Below are 11,097 nucleotides of genomic sequence, written 5' to 3'. Positions count from 1 at the left end.
ATATATACTGAGTTACCTTTTAAATGTGGTTGCTGGACAGTATTAAACTTGTACACATGGCTCATATCTGTTTTATATTATATTTGCTGGGCAGTGTTGGTCTGGGCCAATATCAGGAAGTGGAGATTGCCAAGAGGCTCCTGATACTACTTGTAACAGTGGGTGTAAAGAGGCAGGAAGACCAAACAGATTGAGTGACTGACAACACTGGATGGGAGGGAAATATGTGGTGGGCATGAACAACCCTCTTAGGAGATTCATCTTTCTCTCTCTCTCTCTCTCTCTCTCTCTCTCTCGCTCTCGCTCTCGCTCTCGCTCTCGCTCTGTTTTGTTTTGTTTTACTGGTGTTAGTTTCATTTCTGTTGTGATAAAAAAAATAACCTGATGAAAGCGACTTAAGGAAGAAATGGCATGGGGAGGTCAAAACAGCACAGCCCTAAAACTGGTCATATCCCATCCACACTCCAAAGTGAAGAGAAATAGATGCATATGCTCACTTGCTTGATTGCTTGTGCTCAGCCTGATTTTGTCACCCTTAGAAAATTCCAGAACCCTTGTCTATAGAATGGTGCCACCCACACGGGGCTGGGGCTTCTCACATCAATTAATTTAATAAGACACTCCCCCACAGATCTGCCAGGAGACCAACCCAGTTCCTCACTGAGACTCTTTCCCCAGGTGATCAATCAAGTTGACAAATCCAGCTACCCACCCCAAACTATCCCTGAGCTGTGCTCCAACCCCAGGAGACCGTTGGAAGTAGAATAAGGGGACTGTGCTGTGACCCTTCACTTGGAGCCCCTGGAGTGGGTGCTGGCAGATGTTACAGTGGTTCACAGGGATGGACTGTTAATGCTCCTATCTGGTGCTCAGTCTAACCTGCCCATCCCCATATGGCTGTGTTCACAGGTCTACATGAATGGAAGGCAGCCCAGTGAAGAGAGGGACCTGGACTGCAAGTTGGGGTCCCTGGGTCTTAGTGCTGGTTCTGTTCTAACTAGGTGTATGTCCTTGAACAAGTCACTCTTTTCTTGTTTTGTCTCCTTTGGGGAAAAAATGAGAAGGTACCAATTTCACATGGTCCACTCTTACTAACTGCACGGATGTCTCATTCTTGTTCTTGCTGCATTCAAGGCTGTCTGGGTAGAAGTCGGTTGTCTGTCACACAGACTGAACAGAAGGCCTAAGCATTCTTGCAATCTGCCATCTTGCCATTTCTCTGTACCTGGTGCCTTCTTGATTCTTTTCTGTTCTTATGTCCCACATTGTACAACATCTGAAACATGCTTTGCCTTGGTTTCCAACAGACTTCGTCACTGTGGATGGCTACATTCCAGGCTACACTTCTGTTCTCGTCTGTGCCAGTGTCAAGCCATCTTAATCCCAAAACTTTGGAATATGTTTTAATATCATGAAGGGCTAGATCTGCTTCATTAGTTTTCACTTTTGAGACTTCTACACCAGTCTCCCCTTTCTTTTGTAGATTTGGGGGTGCACTGAGAACTGAAACAAGGTTCTGAGCAGGTACTCCACTACTGAGCCTTCAGGATCCTCTTGGACACACTTTCTCTTAGAGCCCTATTTATGTGTTGATTGCTGCCATGTTGAATCCTCAGATTCATTTAGGGAGGAGTAACAGCTCTGAGTAACACTGGATGCTTACAGCAAAGAACTGGAACGGTCCCTGCCCTTTAGGTCTTTTCCTCTGTCCACATAAGATCTTACAGTTTTGTTCATCTCTGAGGTCGATCAGCCACAGCACATGCCTGTCTCCAAGTGCTGGGCTGTCTTTCGTCCTGTACACCTCTTCCTCTTTCACGCCCATGCCTATCCTCCATCTGAGCCTACTATGGAGCTTTCCTCTTGGTGGCTCTTAGGCATGTTTATGAAGTTCCTGTTGGTGGCATCACCAAGGCCACATGCTCGCATTCCCTTTATAGCAGGTGAGATTCCTGAGGACCAAGAAGGTAAGAAGCCACAGGTATGTGCTAATCATATCTGCCGTCTCCGCTCCCTAGCGTCATCCCCCTGCATCACTCAGGCTGTTGGGGTTTTTAGTCTTCTAGTCAGGATGACAAGGTAATAGTTAAGCCCCTCCTGGGAGAAGGAGTTTGAGGTAGTTCCTCTGTTCTGACTGATTGTGTGCTTAACCTGGGACTCTCTGTTCTACTCCCCTATATGAACTAGGTGTCGGGAAAGCTCTCCAGGGATTTGATCATTGTTGAAATCAGGTTGCTACACTCCTCTCTGGTCACACAGGCACACCCTCCTCTCTGGTCACACAGGTACACCCTCCTCTCTGGTCACACAGGTACTCACTTCTTCCTGAGACCTTGAGAAGACCTCAGCTTCATTTCCCCTGAGCTGAACATAGGCCTATGAGAGGCTATATGCTCAAAGTACATGCTGGCAATTCATCTGGCTGAAAATTCCGAATTAAAATGTAGCGATCAAGAGCCGCATATGTTCTTGAGGCTCTTGTGTTTTTTTTTTTTTTTGATTGTATTCAGTAGTGACCTAGTGACCTGAAACATTTAATGGAAGATCTTAAAAATGTCCTTCTTGCTCACTGAAGTATCAGATCTTTTAAAAAGTTGAAGTGTCAATAATGAAATATGACCTCACTATTAAAAAAAAAGGTTAAGGCTACATAACCAGATAAACTGAAATTTAAAGTTTCTGTTTCTATATTATACCATTTTGCTCAACTCTGAGCTATATTCTAATCCTTTCAGGTCCCTTTCTGTATATGGGTATATATCTGCTCTCATATATTTATATGTTTGTTTATATATATGTATACACATGTGTATTTGTGTGAATTTAATACTAATATATACACATGCAATGTATAGGTTACTTTTTGAAAATAAAATTGAAAAAGGAATTGCTAGTGGTAAAACCCAGTAAACAACCCCAGCACTAATGAATATTTACAAGAAGTTTTGAATTTCATTTTGTTGGTTGTAAAATGATCTCATTTCACACCAGCAAGATTTGTGCTTATTTATACAGCAATGCACATTATTTCTCCTGTAGAAAGTGGAAGTTAAGCCATTTGTTTTACAGTGAGAGACAAATTCTAAGCTTCCATTTTCAGGACAATGGGAGGATTGTTTTTAAAACCCCAGTCTACAGAGTTACAGGTAAGTTTCAAATCACACTAATGGCAAAAGATTTGAATAGACAGCACATTGTTTCGATGGAGAGGAAGACAGATGGTGGGATGGGAGGTCAGGATTCTAAGCTCCCTGCCAAATGAGTGGACACAGTGACAGCAGTGTTGGAAATGAGATCAGAAGGGGATGAAAGGGCCCTGCAGGTGGCTTTCATGGTTGCTTGCAGGGTTTCTCACGGAGCACACTCTAGTTGGTGAGCACAGACCTCTGTTCTCCCGAGCACACTTTTCCTCTTTTAACTCTAGGACTCTGTTCTTAGGGTAGTCAGTTTTTCTTTTTTTATTTTCTTTTTCTTTCTTTTTTTATTTTAAGACAGGATTTCTCTGAGTTCCAGGTTTCTCTGGCTGTCCTGGAATTTGCTCTGTAGACCACGCTAGCCGCAAACTCAGAAATCTGCCTGCCTCTGCCTCCTGAGTGCTGGGATTAAAGGTGTGCACCACCATGCCTGGCCCAGTAGTCTTTTTCTTAATGGACTTTTATTCCAAATGATCTGCATATAACTGTACATGGGTGACATCATATGAAGGACTTAATATATTCAAGAACAAAATCCTAATATATTCAAGAACAGAATCCAGAATGTGGGTCTGTCTGACTTTTTGAAGCAGCCTTTATGTAACTATAAAAGTAATTATTCTGACACCGTATTTATAACCCATGTCATTAATGTCTTTTATTCTTTCCCTCTTCTTCCCCTTCCCCATCCCATTTGAAAGACAGGAAATTACTTTTCAGCCTGCCACGTATAAGAGAACATCTTCCTTACAATGAACTTGGCTTGACCATATTATCACATCTCCCTGGCCTAGGTCCCACTGAAATCATTTGTCCACTTTTTCCTGAATTAGATAAAGAAAATGTTATATTCCTCTTCACTGCAGAATCCTTTAAAAATAATTATTTTATTTTTGTTTTATGTACGAGTATTTGCTTGCATGTAAGTGTGTGCGCAGACTGCATGCAGTGCCATCGGGGACCAGAAGAGGGCATTGGATTCCCTGGAGCTGGCATTGCAGACAGCTGTGTGCCTCTGTGTGGGTGCTGGGAACTGAACCTGAGTCGTCTGGAAGAGCAGCCGGTGCTCTTCACTGCTCACCAGTCGCCATCAGAGTCTCTACCCTGTCAAAGGGCCACCGTTGTCAGCTGCAGAAAAGTGACAAATTCTTTTGTTGCAACTGTTCCATTGGAAACTTTTGTAGTTACAGGTTTTCATTGTCATGCGGAAACATTGGAAATGCTTGGAGAAAATATGCGTAGCTTGCTGTCAATAGCTCTGTGGACTGTGCACCGCTTCACACTGCTCTGCCCACTTCCCTTCCATCCCCTTATGATTTTTCCAGCATCTTCTTAAATAACAATGATTCAAAGGATGTCCCATTCATATTTTTATTAACTCTTTATTTCAGTAGCTTTTCCTGATACGTGTAGAATGAGACAGCTAGTTCATTTCCCGTCTGCCCAGACCAGAAAAACCACACAGAAACTGTATTAATCACAACACTGTTGGACCAATGACCCTAGCATATTCCTAGCTAGCTCTGTCCTTCCTGTTACAACATTCCTTCTTCAAGAAGGTATCTGAGACACCACACAAGTTGTAAGTAGGCCCTGTAGGCAAGCTGCCCTTCCAGTGGATCAGCCCCTAACCTTGTAAGAATTCTAAACATGTGCTTTGGTTTTATAGTTTTATATTTTGGACTATGGAGACAGGGTCTCACTTTGTAACACCAACCTGGGATCTTCCTGTCTCAGCCTCCCGAGTGCTGGGATTATAGACGTGCACCACCAGCCAGCCTTACTTTTGAAAGGTTGATAATTATAGAACAATTCAGCCACCTACAAATGAAAAGGGGGCACTAGAACAGACCTCATGTTCCTGCCCATCACCTCGCTCAGCTTTTATGTCAGTCATCTTGTTTCCTCTGAGTGCTATCTCTGCCTTCTGAATTATTTGCTCTATAACATTTACATAGTATGTGCTTCTATAAAACACGTGCTTTTTTAGATGAGTATTTTTTAAGTCTTTTCTCTTTCTCAGAGTCTTACTATATGGTCCAGCATGATCTCAGATTCCCAGGCTCAAATGATTCACTGAGATCAGTGTGCTTAGGAACTGCAGCTACTGGTGTTGGCCATTACACATACATAAGACATGGGCTTTTAAAATTCAGTTGTTTTTAAATGGAGATCATCACAGTATCGTGATAGGACATTAACAATCATTCTTTGATACCGTCAAGTATCTACTCATTGTTCATGTTAGCTCAATTGCCTTAGAAGATTTTTGTATGATTTTTTTTTTAAATTAGGATCCAAGTAAGTGATGCTCACTGAAATTGCTAGGTGTGTATCTTAAGGAATTTTGTCCCTCCATCTGTGGAGTTTTTGTTTGCTTATTTGTTTGCTTTTTGGCATCTTGTTGTAGTTTTTTTTTGTTTATTGTTGCTGTTAAAGAAGCCAGCTTTGTTCTGTAAGTTTTCTAGAATGCTAATTTTTCTGATGGCATCCTATGATGTACTTTTATCTCTTGTCAGTAGTCAGTGTGCTTCAGTTTCACTTTGGAATAGGAGTGTATCTGATGATCTAGGTGCCAGCCACTGGTGAGAAGGATGCCATAGGATTAGTGCATCACCAGTGAATCATGGGCGATAAAAAGTAAGCATTGATTGAGTGCCCACAATATGCAGTCGCAGCGCTAGGTACGTTCCACGACCTCTCTTATAAACCTGTGTGCTGTGCTGTGCAACTGTCTCCGTTTCCAAATGACACTGGGGTCAGGATAGGAAACAGGACCTCTGTATCTCTATAGCATGTCTGTCTCATGCCCTAGTGCACATGCGACTTCAGGGGTAGGCAGACCTTAGAAAGGAATACAGTTACACAAGCCAGATCCAGTAGATCTGGATTGCGGATGGAGGGATGGAGGAAGAGAGTTCGGAGAACCCCAGCCTGTCTCTCCCACCCAGTTCCATCCAGTGGAGCCAGACCTTTGAGTTGTCAGAAGAGGCCAAACATCAGAATGCCTGTCTTCAAATGTTAGCTGCAGATTCAGAATTCTAAAGGGCAGTGCTCACTCAAGCCAGACAGCCCACAGGCCCACATCACCCTGCAGGAAAGCACGTGGACCGGAGACCCAGCAGTTAGCTGGCAGAGGCAGATGTTCTCAGAGGTCCTGCTTAAGCTCTAGCAAGTACTCTCTAGCTCTTGCGCAAGTTGGGAAGAGTTTGTGACCCCTCATTACCTCCTAGAGAAGGGACAAATTAAGATTTGAGGTGACGTGGACTTATAACCTGCTGTTATACTGTTTAGTTAGTGTCTGGTGTGAGCCCCGAACCCCCTTGTTAAATGCAGACTTGGTTCCCAACCTGTGGCATTACTGAACGATGGTGGCATGTTTAAGTGTGGGCTTAGCATGAAGTCATGGGTCACTGGGGGGGGGGTTTAAGGGGATGACCTTCATGCAGCAGCAGGCTCAGCCTCTTTCTCTCTGTCTTTTTCATTTCCAGTCAGGAAGTGAGCAACACCGCCTGACATGCCCAACCATGGGCTCAGAAGTAGTGGGGTCTTTAGATCATAAACTAGAGCCTCCCAAACTGGAAGACAGTAAGCCAGAATAGCTCCTCTGCTGTAAGGCGATTGTAGTTGTTTCTTTTCCGCCAGTGATGCAGAGCTGGCTACACACTTAGTTAACACGTCTTCTTTGGTAATCTCTCAATCAAAGCCATGGCTACCAGGGTCAGGGACCCCCTGGCTGTGGCGCTTTATGCTCTAGCCTCCTGAACTCCAAAGGAACGTGTAAAATCTGTCTTCTCTTAGGCAGAGCTTGCTGAGTCTCACACCCTAATCTTTAGGTAACTCCTTCCCCAGTCATTTCATTATTCCTTCTTATTTCAATAACAAAGCTGTAACGGAAGACCCAGTTTATAAGTATCACTTGTCTCATTTTCAATTCAGCAGGAAAATCAATAGTTTTAAAGATGAATTTGTCCATCAATAACAAAATCCTTTGTCTGCTTCTCTGGAAGAACTATTGCACAGACTTTGATTTCCAAGTTCCTTGGATGGTGGGGTAGAGAAGACATGCTGGCCATTGGCTTTCATCCCTGCTATAAGGAAAGGCAGTTTTCACAGATATTTGCATGCTAGCTAACAAGCTATAGCTCATATAGAGAGTTATTTTCTTCCTCTCCAGTGACTCAAGGCTTTGTCTTTATTGGCCGGGGTGACTGATGAGGGTCAGTCTAGCTTTGTGGGGATAAAGGGCCCAGGGCAGTTTGGCAGCCATACAAAGAACCCCCTGGCCAGGCTTGGGGCATTCATGTTTTCAGTAATTCCTCCCTGAACTCAAAGACAAAGCCCCTTTCTCCCATGCAGCTTCCTCCCTCCTTGTCTAGACATTCTGCAACCGTTCCCTAGTTACAGGAGCACAAACCCAGTCCCCCAAGCCTGCAGGCCAGCTGACTGCCACCAGGCACAGGGTGAGTGCTGGTAGAGGCAGCAATACTGAATGCATTCTAGGCGAGTCTTATCCCCAAGAGGAAGTCATGAATCCTGAGGCGGTCCCATGGGTGTGGGGGAGTAGTAAGGCCTGTGCCTAGGGAGTCTCTGCTTAGCAATGGCAACCGATCTGAAGCTGTCTTGGGGATAGAGAACACCGCATGCAGATATTTTTCTTTAAAGCTTTGACTGTGGTAAATATGCATACACGGATCATCAATGTCACTTCTAATGGCATAGATAGGCAGTGTTAAGTACATCCACTCTGTTGGGTACCTGCTGTCCTGGACTTTGTCCATCTTGCAGATGTAAATGCATTTGTTCCCTCCTTCGCTCAAACCCTGCAATCCCCGTTCTGTTTTCTGTTTCTGGGTGTCTGGCTATTCTAGTTCCTTGATGAAACTGAGATCCTGTAAGTACAGGTTGGGCACGCCGTATCTGATAGTGTGGTTTGAATATGAAATATCTCAACTCCATTCACATGTTTGCACACTTGGTCTGCAGCTCAAGGATGGGCCTGGGAAGTGAGTGTCCTGAAGCAGGCTATACTTATATACTTCCTGTCTCCTCGGATCCCTGACTGAGAGTCTAGGGTGACCAGCCGCCTTGTGTTCTATCAGCATGCCTTTTCCTCCGTGGTGAACTGTATCACCCTTGAACTATGAGCCCAAATAAACCCCTTGCTCTTAAGTTGCTTCTTGTCAGGGCTGTAGTCCCATGGTGAGGAAAGCGGCTAATGTAGCCAAGAGTACAACTTCTCATGTCCGATACGACTCCAAGAACAGAAAATCCCACATCCGACCTCATGGGTCCATAAGACAGTCAGGCTGTGTGTATAAAGTGTATAGGAAATGTCACATGTTTTGTGTTTTGAGTTTGGGTCCTTACCCATAGTATTAAGTTCATCATATGTTCATGTTTGGTAATCTGAAAATAATCAGAAGTCTGAAACATTGCTCAAAGGGATGGATACTCACGTGTATTTGTGTTTTTCTAATTCGCTTATTCATTAGCATACTGTTGGCTGCTGAATTTTAATGTGTGTGTGTGTGTGTGTTTGGGTTTTTGTTTTTCTTTTTCTTATTTTCTCTTTTTTTGTTTTTGCTGGTTTTTTTTTTTTTTTTGAGACAGGATTTCTCTGTGTATCCCTGACTGTCCCAGAACTCACTCTATAGACCAAGCTGGCCTTGAACTCAGAGATTTGCTTGCCTCTGTCTCCTGAGTGCTGGGATTAAAGGCATGTGCCACCACCACTGAGCATTAAATTAATTTAACAATCTACTCTCTTAGTTTCACTCAGCATATTTCAAGCACCCATTAGCCACAACTGGCTAGCTACTACTGGTGGCCAAGAAAGAGACTTCCAACTGCTCAGAAAGAGCTAATTGAGTGGAAAGCTGCTGGCTTATATTGATAACTGATGGGGTGTGTGTGTGTGGTGGGGGAACATACCAGATATTTTTTTTCACACTGTGACAGCTAAGAAATAATCAGACTTCGTTTCTGTACCTGCCACAAGGCATTTGTATATTTCTGAATGGGCTACTTATCCCAGCTTCCTATCTTTTAATGTCCCCTCTCCTCCAGGGCATGACCATTAAGTGACTAATTAAAGAATTTGCTTAGAGAACCTAGAGAGCGCAAATGCACTTTGAAATGTTCCCAACGTGGACGTGGGAGAGGCCTGCTAGCACCGCCATTGATGGGAGTTAAATTGGAGTGTTTCATTAATTAACACTGAATTGCTAACCTGGCAAGAATCCCAATTAGCTTTTGCCACAAAGCAGCCATATTCAGTAGGCCTACCCCTCAGCCAGCTGCTTTTAAGGCTTTTTTTTCCTTGAGACCCACAGTGAACGTGGAATGCCACGTCAATCCAGTATCTACACATGTGTCTGCTCAGATATATACTCTAAACTGCCTATGATCTTACTGACCCTTGCTGCGTGAGATCCACATATTCCATTCTGTAACCTGCAAGAGGACCACAGCATAGGGTTTGGGAAGTGCTGGCTTGGTGGCACAGGGATGCCACTCTTACCATCAGTGAGTCTCCTCCTACCCCTCTCACACACAGCTTTCAGAAAAGATTATAATATAATTACAATATTTCCCCCTTACCCCTCCCTACCTCCCATATAGTTTCCCCCACTCTCCTTCAAATACATGACCTCTGTTTCCACTAATCATTACTGCATGCATATATGTATTTGTATATACATATATATTCCTAAATATGACCTGTTGAGTTCATATAATGTTACTTGTATGGATGTTTTCAGGGCTGACCGTTTGGCACTGGATAACCAATTGGTGTGCTCCTCCTGGGAGGATCACCTCTCCTGTTCCTGGCTTTGCTCACTTACTGTGGTTCTTTGTGTAAGGTTCCGAGACCTCAGGGACTTTTTCCTGCACACTTAGCACTCTTCCGTGGGCTAGGAAGTCTATGCCTGCTTAAGAAAAATGGGTGGAAGTTTGAAGGAAAGAAATGAAGGCATCAGAAATCACTTATAAACCAAAGAGAGGAAGTACACAAAGTATTGCAGGTTAAATGAGGTCGTCTTCCTGGTGGATTCTGCCTTAGCACCGTGAAATGCACATCTAGATAAAGAGACTCTCCGGCTAGATGGTCAGCCTTCTCCAGAGTCGCTGGAACCAGGTCAGTGGCTGCTTCCTGAGGTTTCCTCCAGCCTCCAGAGCGTCCCATTCTTCTTTGCTAAGTTCAGGGGTTTCTGTCATTGTTGTTGTTTGTTTTGTAGTCCGGGCTGGCCTGGAATTTGTTAAGTAGACCACGCTGGTCTTCACAGAGTTCCTCTTTTTTTGGAATGCCAGGATTAAAGGGGTCAGCTTGCTACCATGCTCTACAACTGGTGGTAATTCCGTTTTGGTGGTTGATTGCATATTTAGTCACTGGGCTAAATAGGAGTATTTCTGTAGTACTTAGGGATTGCCAGAAGCCTTGAGGTGGAAATCATCATTTCTGGGTTTCTTTTGGAAATAGTTTGGCCGATCCATCTAGCAGAGTTCTTAGATGTCACATATGGCAGCCGAAATGTAAATTGCTATGCATTATTTTTTTATAAAGCTGACTGTTCAGTTCTGTAGCCAAACTGGATGTACTCCAGCAGCTGCATAAAGCTAGTGGTCACCATGCTGCAGTGAGGAGACATGACATTTCTGTCATCCGCTGGTCCAGGAGGCCTGCTGAGTCATCTCTGAGGATAGTTGATGGGACTCAGGCAAATTAAGTTGACAGGTAGCTCAACTAATGGTTGTGAGGTAGTTTTCTGTTTGTTTTAGCTACACACCACACACACACACACACACACACACACACACACACACACACACACACACGGAGAGGGGTTGGAGAGAGATTGGTTGATTGATTTCCTGGTTATCCACAAAACCTAATGAAAAA

General features: G+C 43.8%; 1 protein-coding gene across 2 annotated transcripts in view; it reads left to right on the top strand.

Moving 5' to 3' along the window:
• Scrn1 (secernin 1) overlaps positions 1 to 11,097 on the top strand; it is a 62,085-nt gene that overhangs the window by 3,138 nt on the left and 47,850 nt on the right. The window lies entirely within an intron of this gene.

Source organism: Alexandromys fortis, unplaced genomic scaffold, assembly GCF_014885135.2.
Source record: "Alexandromys fortis isolate MF-2015 unplaced genomic scaffold, M_Fortis_MF-2015_v1.1 scaffold_93, whole genome shotgun sequence".
In the NCBI taxonomy this organism is placed as follows: domain Eukaryota; kingdom Metazoa; phylum Chordata; class Mammalia; order Rodentia; family Cricetidae; genus Alexandromys; species Alexandromys fortis.
This window is presented reverse-complemented; position numbering and strand designations above follow the sequence as displayed.